The sequence below is a fragment of the Bufo bufo genome, chromosome 6 (genome assembly GCF_905171765.1).
Source record: "Bufo bufo chromosome 6, aBufBuf1.1, whole genome shotgun sequence".
NCBI lineage: Eukaryota > Metazoa > Chordata > Amphibia > Anura > Bufonidae > Bufo > Bufo bufo.
In genome coordinates this window covers 19752259-19775528 of record NC_053394.1, presented here as the reverse complement: position 1 = coordinate 19775528, position 23270 = coordinate 19752259, and the positions used below count along the sequence as shown (strand labels likewise).

The window sequence follows — 23270 nt, the reverse complement described above, 5'->3', positions numbered from 1 at the left end:
CCAGTCCTGAAATGCATTAGTATTGGAGACTTTTCTATTAATCTTTCTTTTAAAAGGGTTGTTCGATTGGACTTAGTGACTTGTAGAACTCTACCTGATGTACATTGCACTGTAGAACCTTCTGTGGAAACAATGTATCAGTCTGTAACCTGCGCACATTGTTTATTTATTTACACAGTTTGCAGATTTCCTCCTGTTGCTGAGTGCAGACTCTTTGTGACTGTCTCTTTGTGCTGAACTTTCCTTGCAGTCCCTTGGACGTCTCATGGTGACCTCACTCCGACAGTTCTCTTTGCCCATAAAAGGAGCACACCCAAAACCAGGAAATACGGAGCGGACCTGCCCGGCCATGTAAGTGTAGTGCTACATCCCAGGCCTGCCCTCCCCTGGTGATCACACATTCCTGTGTCATACACCAGTACCCCCCCCCCCCCCTTCCCCCTCCCTTACTGCTTTACTGGAAGCAGCACAGCCTCTTATGTACACACTGCATTCCTCTGCTGAACATGCAGATTACCTGTGACGTACGTGGCCCTCAGGCCATGTTCTGTCTGTTTCTGGGAAAGCTGGATGACAACCACCGTGGCCACTACTACTGTGGCAATAAAGGACGCCCCACCGGTGATAGGACTATTATTATACGCTGCAGTGATGTCATGGTCTGGGCCGAAAGTCATTGCTTTGTTTTATCTGTTCCTGGGAAAGCTGGGTGACACGAGCAACATGGCCGCTGCTACAGTTGCACCCGGTGACTATGTTGTGGTCTGGCCCAAACAACATTGTTATATCTGTTTCCAGGAAAGCTGGGTGACGACCAACATTGATGCCGTTGAATCTCCAAACGGAGGTCATTCGCCTCTACAGTGCGTTTCTCCAATGTTGCGAGCTCAACCAAAATGTATCGCTTTGTTATATCTGTGTCTGGGAAAGCTGGATGACAGCTAACATGGCCACCATTACCTTTACAGCAAGGAAACCATGCTGCAATCCAAGACCCCCAAAAAGCAGTTGGCCTGCTGCACTCAACTGTAAAGCTGGGTGTCAACTGGTGGCAGCAATATCAATGGGAGACATCTCTGGTGGCCAGATCACCCCCCACTTCGAGAGGTGACCCCTGAGGCATGACAGGGATGGTGCCTCACACAATACTGTAGGCCGGATAATCTCCTTGTGATAGCAATCACTTCAGATCTCCTTGGCTGGAAGGTCGAGCTGGGTCATGTGTGGTCCTCCTATCGGTCACACCCTGATAATCTACACTATAATATCCAGTATGGACACTCCTTTATGCTCTATAGACACAATCGGGAGTAACCTCCTCCTCCCACCCCCGCCCTGCTTTTCCTACCTTCCTAGAATTCCATAGAATGAAGGATACCAGTCTGTACAGGCTAAAGCACCCGAGATAAATGATCGAGCGGCTGACGTGGGTGACAGCTCGCGGTGACGTCTCAGAGAGACTGCGGGGGAGTTGTATGGGGGGCAGAGCTCCAACATATGGGGCACAAGTGACAGTCTTGAAAACTGTCAAGAGGAAGAGGAGTAAAAATCCACCAGATTTATCGAAGAAGCGCGTTCATAATTGGCATACGTGAGCAGATAATGAATCGAGGCGGTGCACGTGACGTAATACATCAGGTGACGCTGTCTTCAGAGTCTGTGCAATGTTCCATATGCATTCACTGAGTCTGTATATGTATGAAGGTGCAGCTGGTCCCGTAAATACTGGATCGGCGATAAATCTGGTGCCCGGGCGGCCAAGGAAGTGTCATAATCTGGAGGAGACATTCCTGGGAAACCCGTGCAAGCGTCATCCTGCTGAAAAGTGCCAGTTGGAGCCCTGCGATGAGAGGAACACATGTGGCGGCAGGATGTCCTGCACATGTCGCTGAGCTGTTAGTGTCCCTCGTATCACTACTAAGGGCTCATGCACACGACCGTATGTATTTTGCGGTCCGCAAGAAATACGGATGACATACGTGTACATTCCATATTTTGCGGAAAGGAACAGCTGACCCTTAATAGAACAGTACTATCCTTGTCCGTAATGCGGACAATAATAGGACATGTTCTATTTTTTGGCGGAACAGAAATACGGAAACGGAATGCATTGAAGTGAATGGTTCCGCATACGGACAACAACAAAAAACTGAACGGACACGGAAAGAAAATACGTTCGTGTGCTAGAGGTCTAAGGGTGACCAAATGTTGTATACGATGGCCCCCCAGATCATCGCCAGCGGTGGGGGCAGCGTGTCACTATCGCCAGCGGTGGGGGCAGCGTGTCGCTATCGCCAGCGGTGGGGGCAGCGTGTCGCTATCGCCAGCGGTGGGGGCAGCGTGTCACTATCACCAGCGGTGAGGCAGCGTGTCGCTATCACCAGCGGTGGGGGCAGCGTGTCACTATCGCCAGCGGTGGGGGCAGCGTGTCACTATCGCCAGCGGTGGGGGCAGCGCGTCACTATCGCCAGCGGTGGGGGCAGCGCGTCACTATCGCCAGCGGTGGGGGCAGCGCGTCACTATCGCCAGCGGTGGGGGCAGCGCGTCACTATCGCCAGCGGTGGGGGCAGCGCGTCACTATCGCCAGCGGTGGGGGCAGCGTGTCACTATCGCCAGCGGTGGGGGCAGCGTGTCACTATCGCCAGCGGTGGGGGCAGCGTGTCACTATCGCCAGCGGTGGGGGCAGCGTGTCACTATCACCAGCGGTGGGGGCAGCGTGTCAGTCCTCAGCAAAGGTAGGACTGAAGCGCTCACCATGAGGCCTCCATACTGCAACCTGAAAGGCGTGGGATCCCAAACAGATCCTGGATCCATCACTAGAGACGATACGATAACAGTCCAGGCTTCTCACTAATGACACCACTGCAAATGAAGGTGACGGTGGCTGGTTGTCAATGGCAGGACATGCAATGGGTACAGGACACCTTCTGCTAAGTGCCTGGAATTGGTGTAATTTAGGGTCCTCCTGTGTCTAGATGGTGGACAACGAAACTGTAAGTGCTGGTCGGGGGATGAAAGGATCTGTCTGGACCCTGTTCACAGTGTGTGCCCTCATGTAAGCTCTGCTCCAACGCCTCCTAACAGCTCGGACAGAAAGGCCAAGATGGCAGCTAATTCATCAAATCGACCATCCTACGTCTCTCATTTCTGTAATGCGTCCCTGTCAATGGGCAAAATGTCTTTGGCATGTCAAGAAGTCAACAATTTCTCTCCAAGAGGTACACTACCCAAAAGTAGTCTCTGAGAGCCTTTTTATACCACACCTGTAATCATAACATCTGCCTGAGACATAACTGCAGAGCGAGCAATTTACAGCAATCCAATATTGCCATCTATCTGGGTGTCTGTGTATACATTGTATGTGTGTGTACATTGTATGTGTGTGTACTGTATACATTGTGTGTGTGTGTACATTGTATGTGTGTGTACTGTATACATTGTGTGTGTGTACATTGTGTGTACAGTGTACATTGTGTGTGTACATTGTATGTCTGTACTGTGTACATTGTATGTACTGTGTACATTGTATGTATGTGTACATTGTGTGTGTGTACAGTGTACATTGTATGTGTGTGCATTGTGTGTGTACATGTATGTGTGTGTACATTGTATGTGTACTGTGTACATATTGTGTTTGTACATTGTATGTCTGTACTGTATACATTGTGTGTGTACATTGTATGTGTGTGTACTGTATACATTGTGTGTGTACTGTGTACATTGTGTGTCTGTACTGTGTACATTGTGTGTGTACTGTGTACATTGTGTGTGTACTGTGTACATTGTGTGTCTGTACTGTGTACATTGTGTGTGTACTGTGTACATTGTGTGTCTGTACATTGTATGTGTGTGTGTCTGTGTACATTGTGTGTGTACATTGTGTGTGTGTGTACTGTATACATTGTGTGTGTGTGTGTACTGTATACATTGTGTGTGTGTGTGTACTGTATACATTGTGTGTGTCTACTGTATACATTGTGTGTGTGTGTACATTGTGTGTGTGTACAGTGTACATTGTGTGTGTGTACAGTGTACATTGTGTGTGTGTGTACATTGTGTGTGTGTACATTGTGTGTGTCTGTACTGTATACATTGTGTGTGTGTGTACATTGTGTGTCTGTACTGTATACATTGTGTGTGTGTACATTGTATGTCTGTACTGTATACATTTTGTGTGTGTACATTGTGTGTGTACATTGTGTGTACTGTGTACATTGTGTGTGTGTACAGTGTACATTGTGTGTGTGTGTACATTGTGTGTGTGTGTGCCTGTGCACATTGTGTGTGTACATTGTATGTGTGTGTACATTGTGTCTGTACTGTATACAGTGTGTGTGTGTGTACATTGTATGTCTGTACTGTATACATTTTGTGTGTGTACATTGTGTACTGTGTACATTGTGTGTGTGTGTACAGTGTACATTGTGTGTGTGTACATTGTGTGTGTGTGTCTGTGTACATTGTGTGTGTCTGTACTGTGTACATTGTATGTGTGTGTACATTGTGTGTGTCTGTACTGTATACATTGTGTGTGTGTACTGTGTACATTGTGTGTCTGTACTGTATACATTGTGTGTACATTGTGTGTGTGTGTACATTTTGTGTGTGTACAGTGTACATTGTATGTCTGTACTGTGTACATTGTATGTGTGTATACATTGTGTGTGTACTGTACAGTATACATTGTGTGTGTACTGTGTACATTGTGTGTCTGTACTGTGTACATTGTGTGTCTGTACTGTGTACATTGTGTGTCTGTACTGTGTACATTGTATTTGTCTGTACTGTATACATTGTGTGTACTGTGTACATTGTGTGTGTCTGTACTGTATACATTGTGTGTTTGTACATTGTATGTCTGTACTGTATACATTGTGTGTGTACATTGTGTGTGTGTGTGTACATTGTGTGTGTGTACATTGTGTGTGTGTACATTGTGTGTGTGTACATTGTGTGTGTGTACAGTGTACATTGTGTGTGTCTGTACTGTATACATTGTGTGTACATTGTGTGTGTGTGTACATTTTGTGTGTGTACAGTGTACATTGTATGTCTGTACTGTGTACATTGTATGTGTGTATACATTGTGTGTGTACTGTACAGTATACATTGTGTGTCTGTACTGTGTACATTGTGTGTCTGTACTGTGTACATTGTATGTGTCTGTACTGTATACATTGTGTGTACTGTGTACATTGTGTGTCTGTACTGTATACATTGTGTGTTTGTACATTGTATGTCTGTACTGTATACATTGTGTGTGTGTGTACATTGTGTGTGTGTACTGTATACATTGTGTGTGTGTACTGTATACATTGTGTGTGTGTGTACATTGTGTGTGTGTACATTGTGTGTGTGTACTGTATACATTGTGTGTGTGTGTACATTGTGTGTGTGTACTGTATACATTGTGTGTGTGTGTACATTGTGTGTGTGTACTGTGCCCGCTGTGTGTGAATACTGTGTCCACTATGTGTATGTACATTGTATGTGTGTCTGTCTTCAGTATGTTTCTGCAGGTATGTGTCCGAGGCTGCACGCAGTATGTGCGTGTATTAATCTGTACACGTGTGTGCTGTGTATTAGTTCGGTGGCATTGATTGATCTGTGCCAGTCTGGGAGCTCAGGGCACAGCCTCGCCCCTTGGGGCACATATATGGCACCTGTGGCCCACCTGGCAGTCACACACAGTCTGTAATCCACCTGGTTGCCCTCTAATGCTTGCAGTGCATGCTTGGACCTGTAGTTCCCCTGCTGGTGGCATTAACTCTTCATCTTCTGCATATCATACCCTGAGTTTTACATCTGTCCGCCCTCTCCCCACCCACACCCCGTTCTTTCCCTTTCCTGCAGCTTTCTCTGCTCTTTCCATGTGGAGCCCACCTCCCACCCACACACAGCTGTGCTCCGACAGACCCCCTGCTTCTCTTCTGCTGACAACCCCCAGCTTCTTCACAGAGGACAGATTTGCCAATTATTATCATGCAACTATGCCAGGCCGTGCCCCGTGCCCAGCCTCGGCCTTCTATACGGACAGTCCCTTAAAGGACACTTCCCCTTAAAGCCTTCAGTGAAAATCTTCCATCCTCTTCTGTCAAGCCGCTAGAACATTGTCTGACAACCATTATGGCTGACAACCGCACAGCGCCCACAGGAGTCCGTACCCAGCTCTTTTTCTTTCCTGAATGTCGGCCTTGCCCATTATGTGGCAAAATATGCCTATTTATTTATTTATTTTTATTCTGCATACAATTTAACATTCAGGGACCTAAAAAGCCGAGTGTCCTCCCCAGTGACAGGTGTTTGGGCACCCACATGGGTTGGCACCCAGTTGCCCATCTGCAGTGACCTATACCCTGCCACCTTATTGCAGCAATGTTGTGCATTCAGGCACCTGGGAAAGCTGGGTAGATGTATTATCAGTCGTATTGGTTTCCAACCCAGCTTTCCCAGAAACAGCTACAACTACAGACGTCTCTAGTCACCGTATCTTCCTTGTGGTGTCTGAAACGTAAGATTTATTTCTGCCGAAGGTCGCCCGCTGAGGGTGTGCCAGGGGAGCAGGAAGTTCCTGTTTCAGATCTGTTATTACAGGGCAGAGTGCTGGATTCTGTTACAGTGTATATGTCATGTATGATATGTACTGGCGTCTGATACTGAGTAGGGGGATCTGTCCACCACATACCAGTAGGTAAAATGGTCATCCGCTGTAGATCCGTTCTGTGACATCTCCATATGTGGCGGCAAATCCAGAGAAAAAATACTTTTTGTGGTATGCAAATGACTCCCTAGGTGCAACCAGGGTGGTGCCGTTGCACGCAAAGAATCTGCTTCCTGTCTGCTATGCCGCACCTAAAACCAGGTAGTCAAACATATTCACAACTGTACAGCGCGAGCGCTAAATGCGCTTCTGAGAGACTTCAGGGCAAGGCATCAATATGTCTCGGAAGTGGGTGAGCAACATAAGACTGGAAGCTGAGCCATTGGGTGCAATGAAACTGCCCTCGTTGCACCCAGGGAGTTATTTGCATACCACACAAAGTCTTTTTTCTCTCCAGGTTGTCGACACATATGGAGATGCCACGGATATCATGAGTGGATCTACAGTGGTCGACCATTTTACCTACTGGTACGTGGTCACAGATGCCTTTTTAAGCCCCTTAATATTGATGCCATGTGTAGGATGTATACTGTGAAAGGGTGATGCCAAGTATGTCCCCTCCCGAAGTAGCATCTGTAGTGGTGCCATGTGGTTGTATGCAGAGATTGCCGCAGGCTTAGACATAGAGAGGACCAGCTGCACAGCGTGACAGTTAGCTAGCAAGTGGGAGTGAGTGACTCTCCGAAATTGGTGCACCACCCCGGGAACCTAGATAGAGGTTGGAGCAGCGAAGGGTGGTACTGAGCAGGGGCGGTTGACCATAGGGCTTGAGTGTTCAGAGGACCTGTGGTAAACCAGACCAGGAGGAACAGACCCACCACCAGCATGTGGCAGAGAGAAATGCCCATGTATCGAGTGATGTACAGGACTACGCTACGAAGTGCAGATATCTCTATAGAAATGGTTTCCTACACTAATGCATTGCAGTAATGTACCACACGTTCTTCTGTTGAACAGGACTGATGGTGCTGTTCATCCTGAGCTTCCTGGTTCCTTGACAGAATACTAGAATTATCCTGCCTGTATCATGAGATGTGCACTCTAGGTGTATGGTAGGAGAATCGAGCAATGGCTGAATGTCATTTAAAAAGACTTTACCCAAGAGGGAAACGTTTGTTATTTTATGTGTAAAGCATCTTCACGGGAGGGTGGCGCTGCCCGTAATTAGTGGCAAATTTACAAGATTTTAGGGATCTACTCTAAAACTGGACTTGATCATAAGGCTGTAGCATGAATTGGCTTTATGTGTAGCAGCGGAATGACCCAGCTTCGCACGGGTATACTTCGACTATTTAATTAAATGTTTTTGTGTGTCCCCTTCCATAATGTCCCCCTTAACAGTGACCTCCACAGTGCCCCGCCCCCTTAACAGTGACCTCCACAGTGCCCCGCCCCCTTAACAGTGACCTCCACAAAAGCCTACTCCTTAACATTGACCTCTACAGAGGCCCACCCTCGTAGCAGTGAACTCTACAGTGACCCGCCATAATCTTCACCTTCACAGCACCCCGCCCCCTTAACATTGACCTTCACAGCGCCCCACCGCGTTTTGACATGGATCTCCACAGCGGTACTTCCTCTTAACAGTAACCTCCACAGCGGACCGCTCCTCTAACAGTGACCTCCACAAAGGCCCACCCCCTTAACAATGACATTCACAGTGCCCCGCCTCCATAACAGTGACCACTATAGCACCTCCCCCCGTAACAGTAACCTCCGCAGCACCTGTCCCCTTAACCATGCCCTTCACAGCGCCTGCCCCCTTAACAGTGGCCTCCACAGCAGTCCACCCCCTTAACAGTGGCCTCCACAGCAGTCCGCCCCCTTAACAGTGGCCTCCACAGCAGTCCGCCCCCTTAACAGTGGCCTCCACAGCAGTCCGCCCCCTTAACAGTGGCCTCCACAGCAGTCCGCCCCCTTAACAGTGGCCTCCACAGCAGTCCGCCCCCTTAACAGTGGCCTCCACAGCAGTCCGCCCCCTTAACAGTGGCCTCCACAGCAGTCCGCCCCCTTAACAGTGGCCTCCACAGCAGTCCGCCCCCTTAACAGTGGCCTCCTCACAGTAGTTATGACCAGTTATGTGCCCCATCATAGTAAATGGCCAGTTATGTGCCCATATATGTGTTGTGTCCCTCACAGTGATATGCCCAGTTATGTGCCCCCTCATAGTGATATGCCAAGTTATGTGCCCCCTCACAGTAATATGCCCAGTTATGTGCCCCCTCACAGTGATATGCCCAGTTATGTGCCCCCTCATAGTGATATGCCAAGTTATGTGCCCCCTCACAGTAATATGCCCAGTTATGTGCCCCCTCACAGTGATGTGCCCCCTCACATTGATGTGCCCAGTTATGTGCCCCCTCACATTGATGTGCCCCCTCACATTGATGTGCCCAGTTATGTGCCCCCTCACATTGATGTGCCCAGTTATGTGCCCCCTCACAGTGATGTGCCTAGTTATGTGCCCCCTCACATTGATGTGCCCAGTTATGTGCCCCCTCACATTGATGTGCCCCCTCACATTGATGTGCCCAGTTATGTGCCCCCTCACATTGATGTGCCCAGTTATGTGCCCCCTCACATTGATGTGCCCCCTCACATTGATGTGCCCAGTTATGTGCCCCCTCACATTTATGTGCCCCCTCACAGTGATGTGCCCAGTTATGTGCCCCCTCAGTGATGTGCCCAGTTATGTGCCCCCTCACAGTGATGTGCCCAGTTATGTGCCCCCTCACAGTGATGTGCCCAGTTATGTGCCCCCTCACAGTGATGTGCCCAGTTATGTGCCCCCTCACATTGATGTGCCCCCTCACATTGATGTGCCCAGTTATGTGCCCCCTCACATTGATGTGCCCAGTTATGTGCCCCCTCACATTGATGTGCCCCCTCACATTGATGTGCCCAGTTATGTGCCCCCTCACATTGATGTGCCCAGTTATGTGCCCCCTCACATTGATGTGCCCAGTTATGTGCCCCCTCACAGTGATGTGCCCAGTTATGTGCCCCCTCACAGTGATGTGCCCAGTTATGTGCCCCCTCACAGTGATGTGCCCAGTTATGTGCCCCCTCACAGTGATGTGCCCAGTTATGTGCCCCCTCACAGTGATGTGCCCCCTCACAGTGATGTGCCCAGTTATGTGCCCCCTCACAGTGATGTGCCCAGTTATGTGCCCCCTCACAGTGATGTGCCCAGTTATGTGCCCCCTCACAGTGATGAGCCCAGTTATGTGCCCCCTCACAGTTGTGCCCCCTCACAGTGATGAGCCCAGTTATGTGCCCAGTTATGTGCCCCCTCACAGTGATGAGCCCAGTTATGTGCCCCCTCACAGTGATGAGCCCAGTTATGTGCCCCCTCACATTGATGTGCCCCCTCACATTGATGTGCCCAGTTATGTGCCCCCTCACATTGATGTGCCCAGTTATGTGCCCCCTCACATTGATGTGCCCAGTTATGTGCCCCCTCACATTGATGTGCCCAGTTATGTGCCCCCTCACAGTGATGTGCCCAGTTATGTGCCCCCTCACAGTGATGTGCCCAGTTATGTGCCCCCTCACAGTGATGTGCCCAGTTATGTGCCCCCTCACAGTGATGTGCCCAGTTATGTGCCCCCTCACAGTGATGTGCCCAGTTATGTGCCCCCTCACAGTGATGTGCCCAGTTATGTGCCCCCTCACAGTGATGAGCCCAGTTATGTGCCCCCTCACAGTGATGAGCCCAGTTATGTGCCCCCTCACAGTTGTGCCCCCTCACAGTGATGAGCCCAGTTGTGTGCCCAGTTATGTGCCCCCTCACAGTGATGAGCCCAGTTATGTGCCCCCTCACAGTGATATGCCCAGTTATGTGCCCCCTCACAGTGATATGCCCAGTTATGTGCCCCCTCACAGTGATGTGCCCAGTTATGTGCCCCCTCACAGTGATGTGCCCAGTTATGTGCCCCCTCACAGTGATGTGCCCAGTTATGTGCCCCCTCACAGTGATGTGCCCAGTTATGTGCCCCCTCACAGTGATGTGCCCAGTTATGTGCCCCCTCACAGTGATGAGCCCAGTTATGTGCCCCCTCACAGTTGTGCCCCCTCACAGTGATGAGCCCAGTTATGTGCCCAGTTATGTGCCCCCTCACAGTGATGAGCCCAGTTATGTGCCCCCTCACAGTGATGAGCCCAGTTATGTGCCCCCTCACAGTTGTGCCCCCTCACAGTGATGAGCCCAGTTATGTGCCCCCTCACAGTGATGAGCCCAGTTATGTGCCCCCTCACAGTGATATGCCCAGTTATGTGCCCCCTCACAGTGATATGCCCAGTTATGTGCCCCCTCACAGTGATATGCCCAGTTATGTGCCCCCTCACAGTGATATGCCCAGTTATGTGCCCCCTCACAGTGATATGCCCAGTTATGTGCCCCCTCACAGTGATATGCCCAGTTATGTGCCCCCTCACAGTGATAGGCCCAGTTATGTTCCCCCTCACAGTGATATGCCCAGGTATGTGCCCCCTCACAGTGATATGCCCAGGTAGGTGCCCCCTCACAGTGATATGCCCAGGTATGTGCCACTTTCACGGGAAGTAAAAAGAACAAACAAACTCTACATTCTCACCCGGTTTCTCCGATGATCTCCCCAGCAGCAGGATACATGGAGATGCTGGTCTGTATAGAAGGAGGAGGAGGAGCACAGCTGACTCCCGGCCCCGCCCCCTGCACAGAGTAGCGGGGGAGGAATGATGGAGCAGGGAGCAGACGGCTCTCTGCTTCATTATTACAGGCTTCGTATGGAAGAAGAGACAGCTGCCTGAGAGCAGGACATACCTCCCCTGTTCCAGCCACTGAAATCCGGGACTGTCCCGCTGGATCAGGGATGGTTGGGAGGTATGCCTTAACAGTCACGTCCACAGCGGTCCTCCACCTTAACAATGTTCCTCCACAGCGCCTTGCCCCCTTAAAATTTGACCTTAACAGTACACCTCCCCCTTAACAGTGACTTCCACAAGGCCCTGTCCCCTTAGCAGTGACCTCCACAGAGCCCCGCCCATTTAGCAGTGACCTCCACAGCGCCCTGCTCCCTTAAAGGTGACCTATAGAAGTGAATAAAAATGGCTGAGTTGTTATGGAAACCTGGTGTAAAACTGTGTGTATGTCAAGACTGAAGGACCTGCAAGGTTCTATTGGCTAAGATGGGTCATGTGATGGTGCAATATTTGCATTTTTTCATTTTTTGGGGGGAATATCTCAAGAACTATACACCCTCAAGAGCTGAAGCATGATATAAAACCTTTCTAAGAACCTGATGTATCTACAGTATGTGCCAAATTTGGTGCAGATCGGTCCAGTCGTTTGGCTGTGCATAAACAACAGACAGACAGAAATTCTAAAATATAAATATATATATATATATATATATATATATATATATATATATATATATATGAAATTATCAGTATATTGAAACGTTGGGGGTGATGTTCCTGATACATACAATGGTTACTTCATCCTTCAGCCATGGTAAGCAGCACCCAGTCCTAACCTGTAAAGCTGAGCTTTGTCTGCAGCACTCAGTCCTGACCTGTACGACTGAGCTTTGTCTGCAGCACTCAGTCCTGACCTGTACGACTGAGCTTTGTCTGCAGCACTCGGTCCTGACCTGTACGGCTGAGCTTTGTCTGCAGCACTCGGTCCTGACCTGTACGGCTGAGCTTTGTCTGAAGCACTCAGGCCTGACCTGTACAACTGAGCTTTGTCTGCAGCACCACGTCCTGACCTCCATAGCTAAGCTTTGTCTAGAGCACTCAGTCCTGACCTGTGCGGCTGAACCTTGTCTGCAGCACCTTGTCCTGGACACTCAGCACTGTGTCATCCAATCTCATCATTGTTCTGTCTCCGGGAGCAGCTGCCAAACATCCTCCCCTGCTGACTTGTGCAAATATCCGGAGATGTCGCAGTCCAGGAATTCTTCATTGATAACAATTTAGTGATATTCACAGACAGAATCCACCACCCATTACAATGCTCCTTGTACTGTGCAGAGAAGGTTTTGAAACTTAAAGCTCTGAACCCAGACATACCCAGAATTTTACCCAGGCAGCCCCCCCCCCCCCTCTTCCTGACAAGAGCATCGGACCAGTTCATGCTCCGATGCTCTCTTTTGCCCTGCACTGAATCGCGTACCGGGCTCTCCATGCCCCTGCACTGACGTACCGGGCTCTCCATGCCCCTGCACTGACGTACCGGGCTCTCCATGCCCCTGCACTGACGTACCGGGCTCTCCATGCCCCTGCACTGACGTACCGGGCTCTCCATGCCCCTGCACTGACGTACCGGGCTCTCCATGCCCCTGCACTGACGTACCGGGCTCTCCATGCCCCTGCACTGACGTACCGGGCTCTCCATGGGGCTGCCAGGAGAAAGCTTCCGCCCAGCAGGAAGCCCGGTGACGTCACCGGTACTGATGGGCGGGCTTTAGCGCTGCCCTAGTCTGTAAATTGGCTAGGGCAGCGCAAAATCCCACCCATCAGAGCTGGTGACATCACAGAACACACTGCTGGGCGGAAGCCTCCTCCCGGCAGTGTGTTATAGTAAATAAAAGAGCCCTTGCCCTGCGCGATCCAGCGCATGGGAAAAGGAGAGCATCGGAGCATGAACTGCTCCGATGCTCAAGTCAGGGGGGGGGGCCTCCTGGGTGACATTATGGGTATGTCCGGGTTCAGCTCTGAACCCAAACAACCCTTTTAAAGAGATTGTCCATAATAAATAAAGTTTGTATTACTGCAATGATGGCCATAAAAGAACCTTCTTAGTTACTGTACATGGTGTTTGATATCCACAGTGTCTCGAAGGGAGTCATCCATTCATGTCTATGGACAGAGAAGGCAGGTGGGCAATTATTTGAACCTATAGATGTAGCAGAGTCACATCTCCCGACATCACATGTTTAGGAGAGTGTTGTGGGCATGCTCTATGACCTGTACAGGTGTCATTTTGCAGGGAGAGGGACGATAAGCTCTGAAATCACCTATGAATTATGAATCCTGCATTATCGTTATATAGTTCTTACCTGATATTGTAATTAGAACAGGAAGTGTCAGCTTATTGTGAGGTTCATTGGTTAGAGTGGAACCTGCCAGATCTGAGACATCTGTGATTTCCTGGCACCGGACTCTGACATAAACCTTCTAGTTTCAGTGGAGGTCTGTCATCCACACTGAAGTCCCATCCATGGTGATCTACAGCTGCTCTGGATTACATAAATAAAAATATAAATTATAATAAATTCTATGTACCGATCCTCCAAGCACTCCCTGCAGCGCCCACTATAGATTATATAGGAGTATTGCACTGTGTGTATTAGGTCTGCAGCAGGTCTCTACTTCAGATAATGGCTTACTTTCCGATTCTCTGAATGTCTGAAAGAACCTCGCCAAGAGAGCAAAGAAGTCTCATAGGTGCCACGTCCTGACTATACTCCCACCTTTCTGCAGTCACTTCTGGTGTTGTTTGCAGCAGCACAGAGACTGTGATCTGTATTAATGGGATCTGGTCTGGGATGTGCATTAGTTTGGGGGTCTGGTCTGGGACCTGTATTTGTGGGATCTGCATTAGTTTGGGGGTCTGGTCTGGGACCTGTATTTGTGGGATCTGCATTAGTTTAGGGGTCTGGTCTGGGACCTGTATTTGTGGGATCTGCATTAGTTTGGGGGTCTGGTCTGGGACCTGCATTCGTGGGATCTGCATTAGTTTAGGGGTCTGGTCTGGGACCTGTATTTGTGGGATCTGGTTTGGGATCTGCATTAGTTTAGGGGTCTGGTCTGGGACCTGTATTTGTGGGATCTGCATTAGTTTAGGGGTCTGGTCTGGGACCTGTATTTGTGGGATCTGGTTTGGGATCTGCATTAGTTTAAAGGGCCTGTTCTGGGGTCTGTATTTATTAGACACATGGTCTGAGGTCTGCATTAGTTTAGGTGGTCTGGCCTGGGTGGGACCTGTATCTGGGTGGTTTGGTATGAGATCCGCATTAGTTTAAAGGGTCTGGGACCTGTATTTATGGGATCTGTTTAGGGGTCTGGTCTGAGGTCTTTATTTATGGCATATGGTCTAGGATCTGCATAAGTTTAGAAGACCTGGGATTTGCATTAGTTTTAGGGGTCTAGTCTGGGATCTGTATTTATGGCATCTGGTCTGGGATCTGCATTAGTTTAGGTGTCTGGTCTGGGACCTGTATTTATGGGATCTGTTTAGGGGTCTGGTCTGGGACCTGTATCCATGAGATCTGTTTAGGGGTTTGGTCTGGGATCTGTTTAGGGGTCTGGTCTGGGACATGTATTTATGAGATCTGTTTCGGGATCTGCATTAGTTTAGCGTTTCTAGTCTGGTGTCTGTATAGGATCTGTTCTGGGATCTCCATTAGTTTAAAGGGCCTGGTCTGGGGTCTGTATTAGTTTAGGGGGTCTGGCCTGGGTGGGACCTGTATTTATTTGGGTGGTTTGGTATAAGATCTGCATTAGTTTTAAAGCGTCTGGTCTGGGATCTGTATTTATGGGATCTGGTCTGAGATCTGTATATATGCGATCTGGTCTGGAATCTGTATATATGGGATCTGGTTTGCGATGTGCATTAGTTTAAGGGGTTTGGTCTGTATTTGTGGAATCTGGTCTGGTATCTGCATTAGTTTAGGGGTCTGGTCCGGGACCTGTATTTATGGGATCTGTTTAGGGGTCTGTATTTAGTCTTTTATTCATTTTGGGCTGTGATGAGGGGGTCATATGTTCTGCTTGTAAGTTAAATGCCTTGGATTTGGGACCTGCCCTATATAAATGGGTGAAGCATTTGGTAAAAAGTTATTCAAATTTTAAATGCAGCTCTGGATGTGACTAGAGTCAGTGATGTCACTGAAGATCAGTAAAAGATAAGTACAACAATATAATTGGGATCAACCTGTAACTGTCACTGCTGACCACGTCGCTGGTTAGTGCCTCGGCTGAACTCTGATTTGACTTCTGGAGACAACTGGACGCCATCGCTTTGTGTAATTCTATTTTATGGGAATAACAAAGTTTTCGAACAATGATGTCACTAATGTTCCATCCAAAGAGCCATAAAACATGAGCTTATGTTGTATCAGCGGCTGATTGCAGTTTATAGCAGTGCACGTCCTGCTGCGACATGGGAGAAGCGGATCCACAATGCGTGCAGCCCTCCATCCGCGGCTCAGGTTTCCTGCCATGTGTTGCAGGGGACGGACTTGCAGGAATGAGATCCTTCATGCCTCCTGTCGGCAGGGCCCAGACATATATATTTGTGGATGTTATAAATTCTTTCAATATCATTAACATGAGGAGGGGGCCCCTCCCCGGGGCTAAGATGCTGAGGGGACGCCTGCGTCTTATAAGGAGCCAATACAGCGACGTGCGTCTGTTTAAAGGAACATATGGAAAAATGACTGTTTAAAGTATGTATATTTTTAGAGCACCTTGTGATTATCAGCGCGGCTCTGGGTCCTGATACTCCGGAGACCGTTCAGATCATTGCAGAATATTAAAAAGACACGGGTGTGTCCTTTACTTTTGAAACCACTCTCTCCATTTCTCCTTCAAAACTTAAAATTGTATCAACTTTTGTCTTAACAGATGCGTCTCCATGGTTACAGACCAACAAACAAGCTCTCCGTAGTCGGACCCTGACGGACCCTGACTCTTTTAGAAAAGGGCAAGTGGGAAAAGAGAACGCGTGACTACAGGGTCAGACTACATGTAACGCACGAAGTCTGTAACCATGGAGACACCTGAATTTGAGAAATTTGCTTCAAATTTCATTACAGATGCAGCAGAGGAATAAAACATGGCTGCAAAAGGATACTTACCTGAGAATAAAGGGGTGGCAGAGCTGGTTTAGTTTTGCGTCCCCCTGCACAGTGCCACTCCCAGCCATATGGCCATGCAGGGAACTGCAGCTAACCCCATTCACTTGAATTTTGCCAGAGCACCCTACAGGGAAGAGGATGCAGCGCTACACTAGGGGTCACCAAGGTCAGGACTCCACGGTTATAAAGTGATGGCATATACTAGTAATATCACATCACGATGGAAATATCCCTTTAACAAATTTTAGCTTTTTGCCGCATCTATGCAGTAGAAACCATCAACATGCAGGTTATGAACACTTGATACTCATTAAGTGTCACGGCGGACAGTATCTCAGATATACAGACAACCAAATAAACAAGTGTCTAGGCGAGATGCTGGGGAATGGTCACCTCCTAGCATATCCCTGACTTCTGTCCCTACGCTGCTAAGCCCACATTCAGACCTAGATTGTAGGAATAATGTGTCCTCGTGCCTGGACTGCAAACACCCTAGAATCCCTGAGATGGTGAAAGGGGAGAAGGGGCAGAAGACACACAAACAGCCTAGACCGCAAATAACAAAAACAGAAACCAAACTTATCTGAGCTGGAACAGACAATCCTTCCTTCCTTGAATCCAAGGCCAGACTGAATTCTATAACCCGCGCGGCCCTCTGGGAGTGAAGGCAATTTAAGCCAATGACCCCACCCAGAGCACCTGAAGGAAGGCGGATCGAGCATGATTCCAAAACAAATGGTTAGACACATGCTGCCAATCTGACAGACCTCCGCACACCGTCCGAGCAGGGCATGACAGTACCCCCCCTTCTACGGGTGACCTCCGGGCACCCCGGACCAACCTTATCCGGGTGGGCTCTGTGAAAAGCCCTAACCAGACGGCTGGCGCTGACCTCCAGCGCCAGAACCCACATCCTCTCCTCAGGGCCGTATCCTCTCCAGTGTACCAGGTACTGAAGAGAACCCCGAAGAACTCTAGAGTCAAGAATCCTGCAGATCTCGAACTCTAAATTCCCATCAACCAGAACAGGAGGAGGAGGCAATGGCGATGGTTCCACCGGTCTCACATATTTTTTCAATAAAGATCTATGGAACACATGAAGTCTGCGGAAGATCCAGCCGAAACTCTACTGGATTGATCACCGCAGATATTTTGTACGGGCCGATAAATCTTGGGCCCAGTTTCCAAGATGGCACTCTCAATTTAATATTTTTAGTGGACAACCACACCAGATCACCCACACACAGGTCCGGACCGGTCACACGTCTCCTGTCAGCCATTCGCTTATATCTCTCACCCATCGTCTCCAAATTCACTTGTATCCTCCGCCAGATAGAAGATAAGGTAGAAGAAAACCTTTCCTCCTCTGGCATCCCAGAGGAACTAGTCCCCGAAAAGGTACCAAACTGAGGATGAAAACCATATGCGCCAAAAAATAGCGACTTACCTGTGGATTCCTGCCTACGGTTATTCAAAGCAAACTCCACTAGGGGCAGGAATGAGGACCAGTCCTCCTGATTCTCCGCCACAAAGCACCTCAAGTAGGTCTCCAGGTTCTGATTAGTACGCTCCGTCTGTCCATTCGACTGCGGATGGAAAGCCGAAGAGAATGAAAGTTGAATGCCAAGCCGAGAGCAGAACGCCCTCCAGAACCTGGAGACAAACTGCGTGCCCCTATCAGAAACCACATCCGAAGGAATACCATGCAATTTCACAATATTATCAACAAAAATTTGCGCAAGAGTCTTGGCATTAGGCAGACTAGTTAACGATATAAAATGAGTCATCTTGCTAAAACGGTCAACGGTCAACCCCGAGGAACTCGGTAGATCCGTAATAAAGTCCATGGAAAAGTGCGTCTAAGGACGAGACGGAATAGATAAAGGAAGGAGTGAACCAGCCGGTCCAGTATGAGCAACCTTAGATCGTGCACAGGTCTCACAAGCTGCCACGTAATCCTCAATGCTCCTACGTAACCCGGGCCACCAGAACCTCCGGGACACAAGGTCACAGGTGGACTTAACACCAGGATGTCCGGCAAGGACAGTATCGTGATGCTCCTTGAAAACCTTGTATCGCAGTTCTTCCGGAACAAACAACCTCCCTGGGGGACAAGAACCAGGAGCCCCCTCCTGAGCTCCCAACACCTTCATCTCCAATTCGGGATGCAGAGCTGAAACCACAACCCCGTTAGCCAAAATCGGAGCAGGATCCTCTGAATCACCTCCCCCAGGAAAACTGCGAGACAACGCATCTGCCTTGATGTTTTTGACCCCCGGACGAAAAGTAACAACAAAATTTAACCTGGTAAAAAACAGTGACTATCTGGCCTGCCTAGGGTTCAGATGCTTGGCAGATTGCAGGTAAGCCAAATTCTTATGATCCGTATAAACAGTAACGGGGTGAGAAGCCCCCTCCAACCAGTGACGCCATTCCTCAAAGGCCAACTTTATAGCCAGCAACTCTCTATCTCCCACATCATAGTTCCTCTCGGCGACCGAGAGCTTCTTAGAAAAAAAAGCACACGGGACCCACTTGCCAGGAGAAGAACCCTGCGACAGCACCGCTCCCACCCCCACCTCTGATGCATCCACCTCCACCACGAATGGCTGAGACACATCGGGCTGCACCAGAATGGGAGCAGGCGCAAAACACTCCTTAATAGTCGAAAAGGCCTGTAATGCCTCCTCCGACCAAACAGAGACGTCAGTGCCCTTCTTTGTCATATCAGTCAGAGGTTTAACAATGGTGGAATAGTTCAGAATAAATTTTCTATAATAGTTAGTAAACCCCAAAAACCGCATCAAAGCTTTCTGATTCTCTGGTCGGTCCCATTCCAGAACCGCCCGGACCTTTTCGGGGTCCATACGGAAACCAGAGTCGGAAAGCAGATATCCCAAAAACGGAAGCTCCTGCACCGAAAGCACACATTTTTCCAATTTGGCATATAATTTATTCTCCTGAAGGATCGTCAAAACCTGTCTCACATGATCCTGATGGGTCTTCAGATCAGGAGAGTAAATTAAAATATCATCTAAGTAAACTACCACGAACCTCCCCACCAAGTGATGAAAAATGTCATTGATGAATCTCTGAAATACCGCTGGCGCGTTCGTCAACCCAAAAGGCATAACCAGATTCTCAAAATGACCCTCGTGCGTATTGAAGGCTGTCTTCCATTCATCCCCTTCCTTGATTCTGATCAGATTGTAGGCCCCTCTCAAATCCAACTTGGAGAACACCCTGGCACCAACAATCTGATCAAAAAGGTCGGAGATCAAAGGAAGGGGATACGGATCCTGGACAGTAATACGGTTCAATTCCCGAAAATCCAAACACGGTCTCAGTGATCCATCCTTTTTCTTAACAAAGAAAAAACCTACTGCCACCGGAGACTTCGATGGCCTAATATGACCTTTTGCCAAACTCTCGGCGATATACTTTCGCATGACCTCTCTTTCAGGTTGGGAAAGATTGTAAAGGCGAGACTTTGGCAACTTAGCTCCTGGGATGAGATTAACAGGACAATCATAGTCACGATGAGGGGGCAATTCCTGAGCCCCACCCTCCGAAAAGACATCCGCAAAGTCTGAGAGATATTGAGGTAGAACCGCAGTGGACACCCCAGAGATAGATGTGCCAAGACAATTCTCCGAACAAAACTCTCCCCAACCAATAATTTGTCTTGCCTGCCAATCAATAATTGGATTATGTTTTGTCAACCACAGTAAACCTAGGACTATAGGAGCAGGCAAATTCCTCATGACAAAACAAGAAATAAGCTCTACATGTGAATCACCCAACCTCAACTGAATACCATGTGCAATATGAGTGAGACTCCTTTAAGAAAGAGGTGAAGAATCTATTGCAAACACCGGAATCTCCCTTTCTAAAGTGCACGTACTAAGACCCAGATTTTGAAGGAAAAGAAAGTCAATAAGGTTTACCCCAGCACCACAGTCAATGAATACCTCAACAAAATTTTTTCTTGAGTCGAGCGCCACCATAGCTGGAAGGAGAAAACGAGAATTACAGGGAGCTAGCATATTTGCTTGTTCCACTACTCCATTCACGCTACCAAGAGTCAGGACGTTTTTTTTTTTCTTTCATATCATCACGCGGTTTAACAAAAGGACAAGCAAAAACAAAATGGTCATTTTTACCACAGTAGTAACATAATTTATGTAATCTCCTAAAGTTTCTCCTACCAGAACAAAAAGATATCTGACCCAACTGCATGGGTTCCTCCCCTACCCCAGAGTTATAAGTAATATCACCCTGGGCAGCAGATCAGACAAAACCACACGCAGAAGGGATCCCTTGCACGGAGGGACCCTTACACCTCTCTCTGATACGTCTATCCAACCGTATAGCCTAAGACATAGCATTCTCTAGAGCAGGGGTCTCCAAACCCCGGCCCGCGGGCCACATCCGGCCCGATTGTGCGTTCGATCCGGCCCGCCCGCAGCTGGCAGGTTGCAGGAACCAAATCCGCACAACCGCCCAGGGGCGTAACGATCGCGGTCGCAGAGGATGCGACCGGGCCCGGCGGTGGGGGGGGCCCGCAGCTCCGTCGCCCCATCGCAAGTAATTTTAACATTTTTATGTAAATGGCTGGTCGCTTGGGCCCCCGGCCTCTGTGAGTAGTTGCGCCGCCCCACCAACCCCAGCCCTGCCTCCATCCATTCGGGCTCCGCCTCCACCCATTCAGGCCTGGTGGCGCTGTGATATCGCGCCAGCCAGGTCTCGCGGGATCACACAACGCACGCTGGAAGACAGGATTGTGGGCTGCAAGCAAGAGCAAGAAGGCGGGAGCGGAGCAGTCTGACGAGGTAAGTATTTTTTTTTTAAATGTGCACACCACCACTGCCTGGCTATAACTCACAGGGGGGCACCTGGCATGGAACTAAATGTCAGGCAAGAAATCCTCCACAGGGGACCAATGGGGAACAAAAATATATTTCAATAAGAAAAAAAGGCAAAAAAAATGGAAAAAAAATTAAACAGATAACAGAGGGGGCAAAAATGCAATATATACACACAGGGGATAAATGATTATGGAATATATACAGAGGGGGCAAAATGGATATATACAGGGCCCCTCTATTTATATCCATTTTGCCCCCTCTGTATATATTCCATTTTCCCCTCTTTATCGATATTCCACTTTCCCCACCTGTGGAGCAAAATTGTATATATCTTATTTTGCCCCCTCTCACATTGTATATATTCTGAGTGAGAGGGGGCAAAATAAAAATATATTCTGAGTGAGAGGGGGCAAAATAAAATGTATTGTGAGTGAGAGGGGGCAAAATAAAATGTATTGTGAGTGAGAGGGGGCAAAATAAAATGTATTCTGAGTGAGAGGGGGCAAAATAAAATGTATTCTGAGTGAGAGGGGGCAAAATAAAATGTATTCTGAGTTTGCTGACATTGCTGTTCTGATGGGGACATTGCTGTGCTGATGGGGACACCGCTGATGGGGACATTGCTGTGCTGATGGGGACACCGCTGATGGGGACATTGCTGTGCTGATGGGGACAACGCTGATAGGGACACGGGTGTCCCCATCAATGGTGTCCCCATCAGTGGTGTCCCCATCAGCACAGCAATGTCCCCAACAGCAGCGTCCCCATCAGTGGTGTCCCCATCAGCACAGCAATGTCCCCAACAGCAGCGTCCCCATCAGTGGGTGTCCCCATGATGGGAATATTGTTTTTCTGATGGGAATATTGTTTTTTTGATGGGAATATTTTTTTTTTTATGGTAATATATTGCTTTTCTGATGGGGACATTGCTGTTCTGATTTGGCCATTGCTGTTCTGATGGGGACACCGCTGATAGGGACACGGGTGTCCCCATCAATGGTGTCCCCATCAGCCGCGTCCCCAACAGCAGTGTCCCCATCAGTGGTGGCCCCTATCAGCTGCTAATGGGGACTCCGCTGATGGGGACATTGCTGTTCTGATGGGGACATCGTTGATGGGGACATTGCTGTGCTTAAGGGTGACACGGCTGATGGGGACATTGCTGTGCTGATGCTGACATTGCTGTGCTGATGCTGACATTGCTGTGCTGATGCTGACATTGCTGTGCTGATGGGGACATTGCTGCGCTGATGGGGACATTGCTGTGCTGATGCTGACATTGCTGTGCTGATGCTGACATTGCTGTGCTGATGGGGACATTGCTGTGCTGATGGGGACATTGTTGTGCTGATGCTGACATTGCTGTGCTGATGCTGACATTGCTGTGCTGATGCGGACATTGCTGTGCTGATGGGGACATTGCTGTGCTGATGGGGACATTGCTGTGCTGATGGGGACATTGCTGTGCTGATGGGGACATTGCTGTGCTGATGGGGACATTGCTGTGCTGATGGGGACATTGCTGTGCTGATGGGGACATTGCTGTGCTGATGGGGACATTTTTGTGCTGATGGGGACACCGCTGATAGGGACACGGGTGTCTTTGCGTTGTTTTGCTAAAGTTTTTTCTCTTTTGTTCTCAGTCATATCATGCTGATTACAAAAACGATCCATGTAAAATATATACATTTAATTTAATACATAACTGATTTTTTTTTCCGGCCCCCGAATACTTGTAAAATCTTCAATGTGGCCCTCCTGTTGAAAAGTTTGGAGACCCCTGCTCTAGAGTATCTGGGTACTCATGAAAAGCCAGGGCATCTTTCAACCTCCCGGATAACCCCTGACAAAACTGACTACGTAACGCGGGGTCGTTCCATCCCGACTCAGTAG

The 23270-nt window shown here is 48.8% G+C and overlaps 1 protein-coding gene and 1 long non-coding RNA gene across 2 annotated transcripts in view; one reads left to right on the top strand and one right to left on the bottom strand.

The window, feature by feature from the left end:
- Positions 1 to 1502, bottom strand: part of ZYX (zyxin) — a 29438-nt gene extending 27936 nt beyond the window's left edge. The window contains exon 1 of the mRNA XM_040434756.1: positions 1349 to 1502. The gene's annotated coding sequence lies outside the window, so the exon portion shown is untranslated. The remainder of the gene's footprint in view (positions 1 to 1348) is intronic.
- The window catches only part of LOC121003150, a 97172-nt gene continuing 74148 nt past the window's right edge, over positions 247 to 23270 (top strand). Inside the window, exon 1 of the long non-coding RNA XR_005779430.1 lies at positions 247 to 351. This is a non-coding gene — a long non-coding RNA (uncharacterized LOC121003150). The remainder of the gene's footprint in view (positions 352 to 23270) is intronic.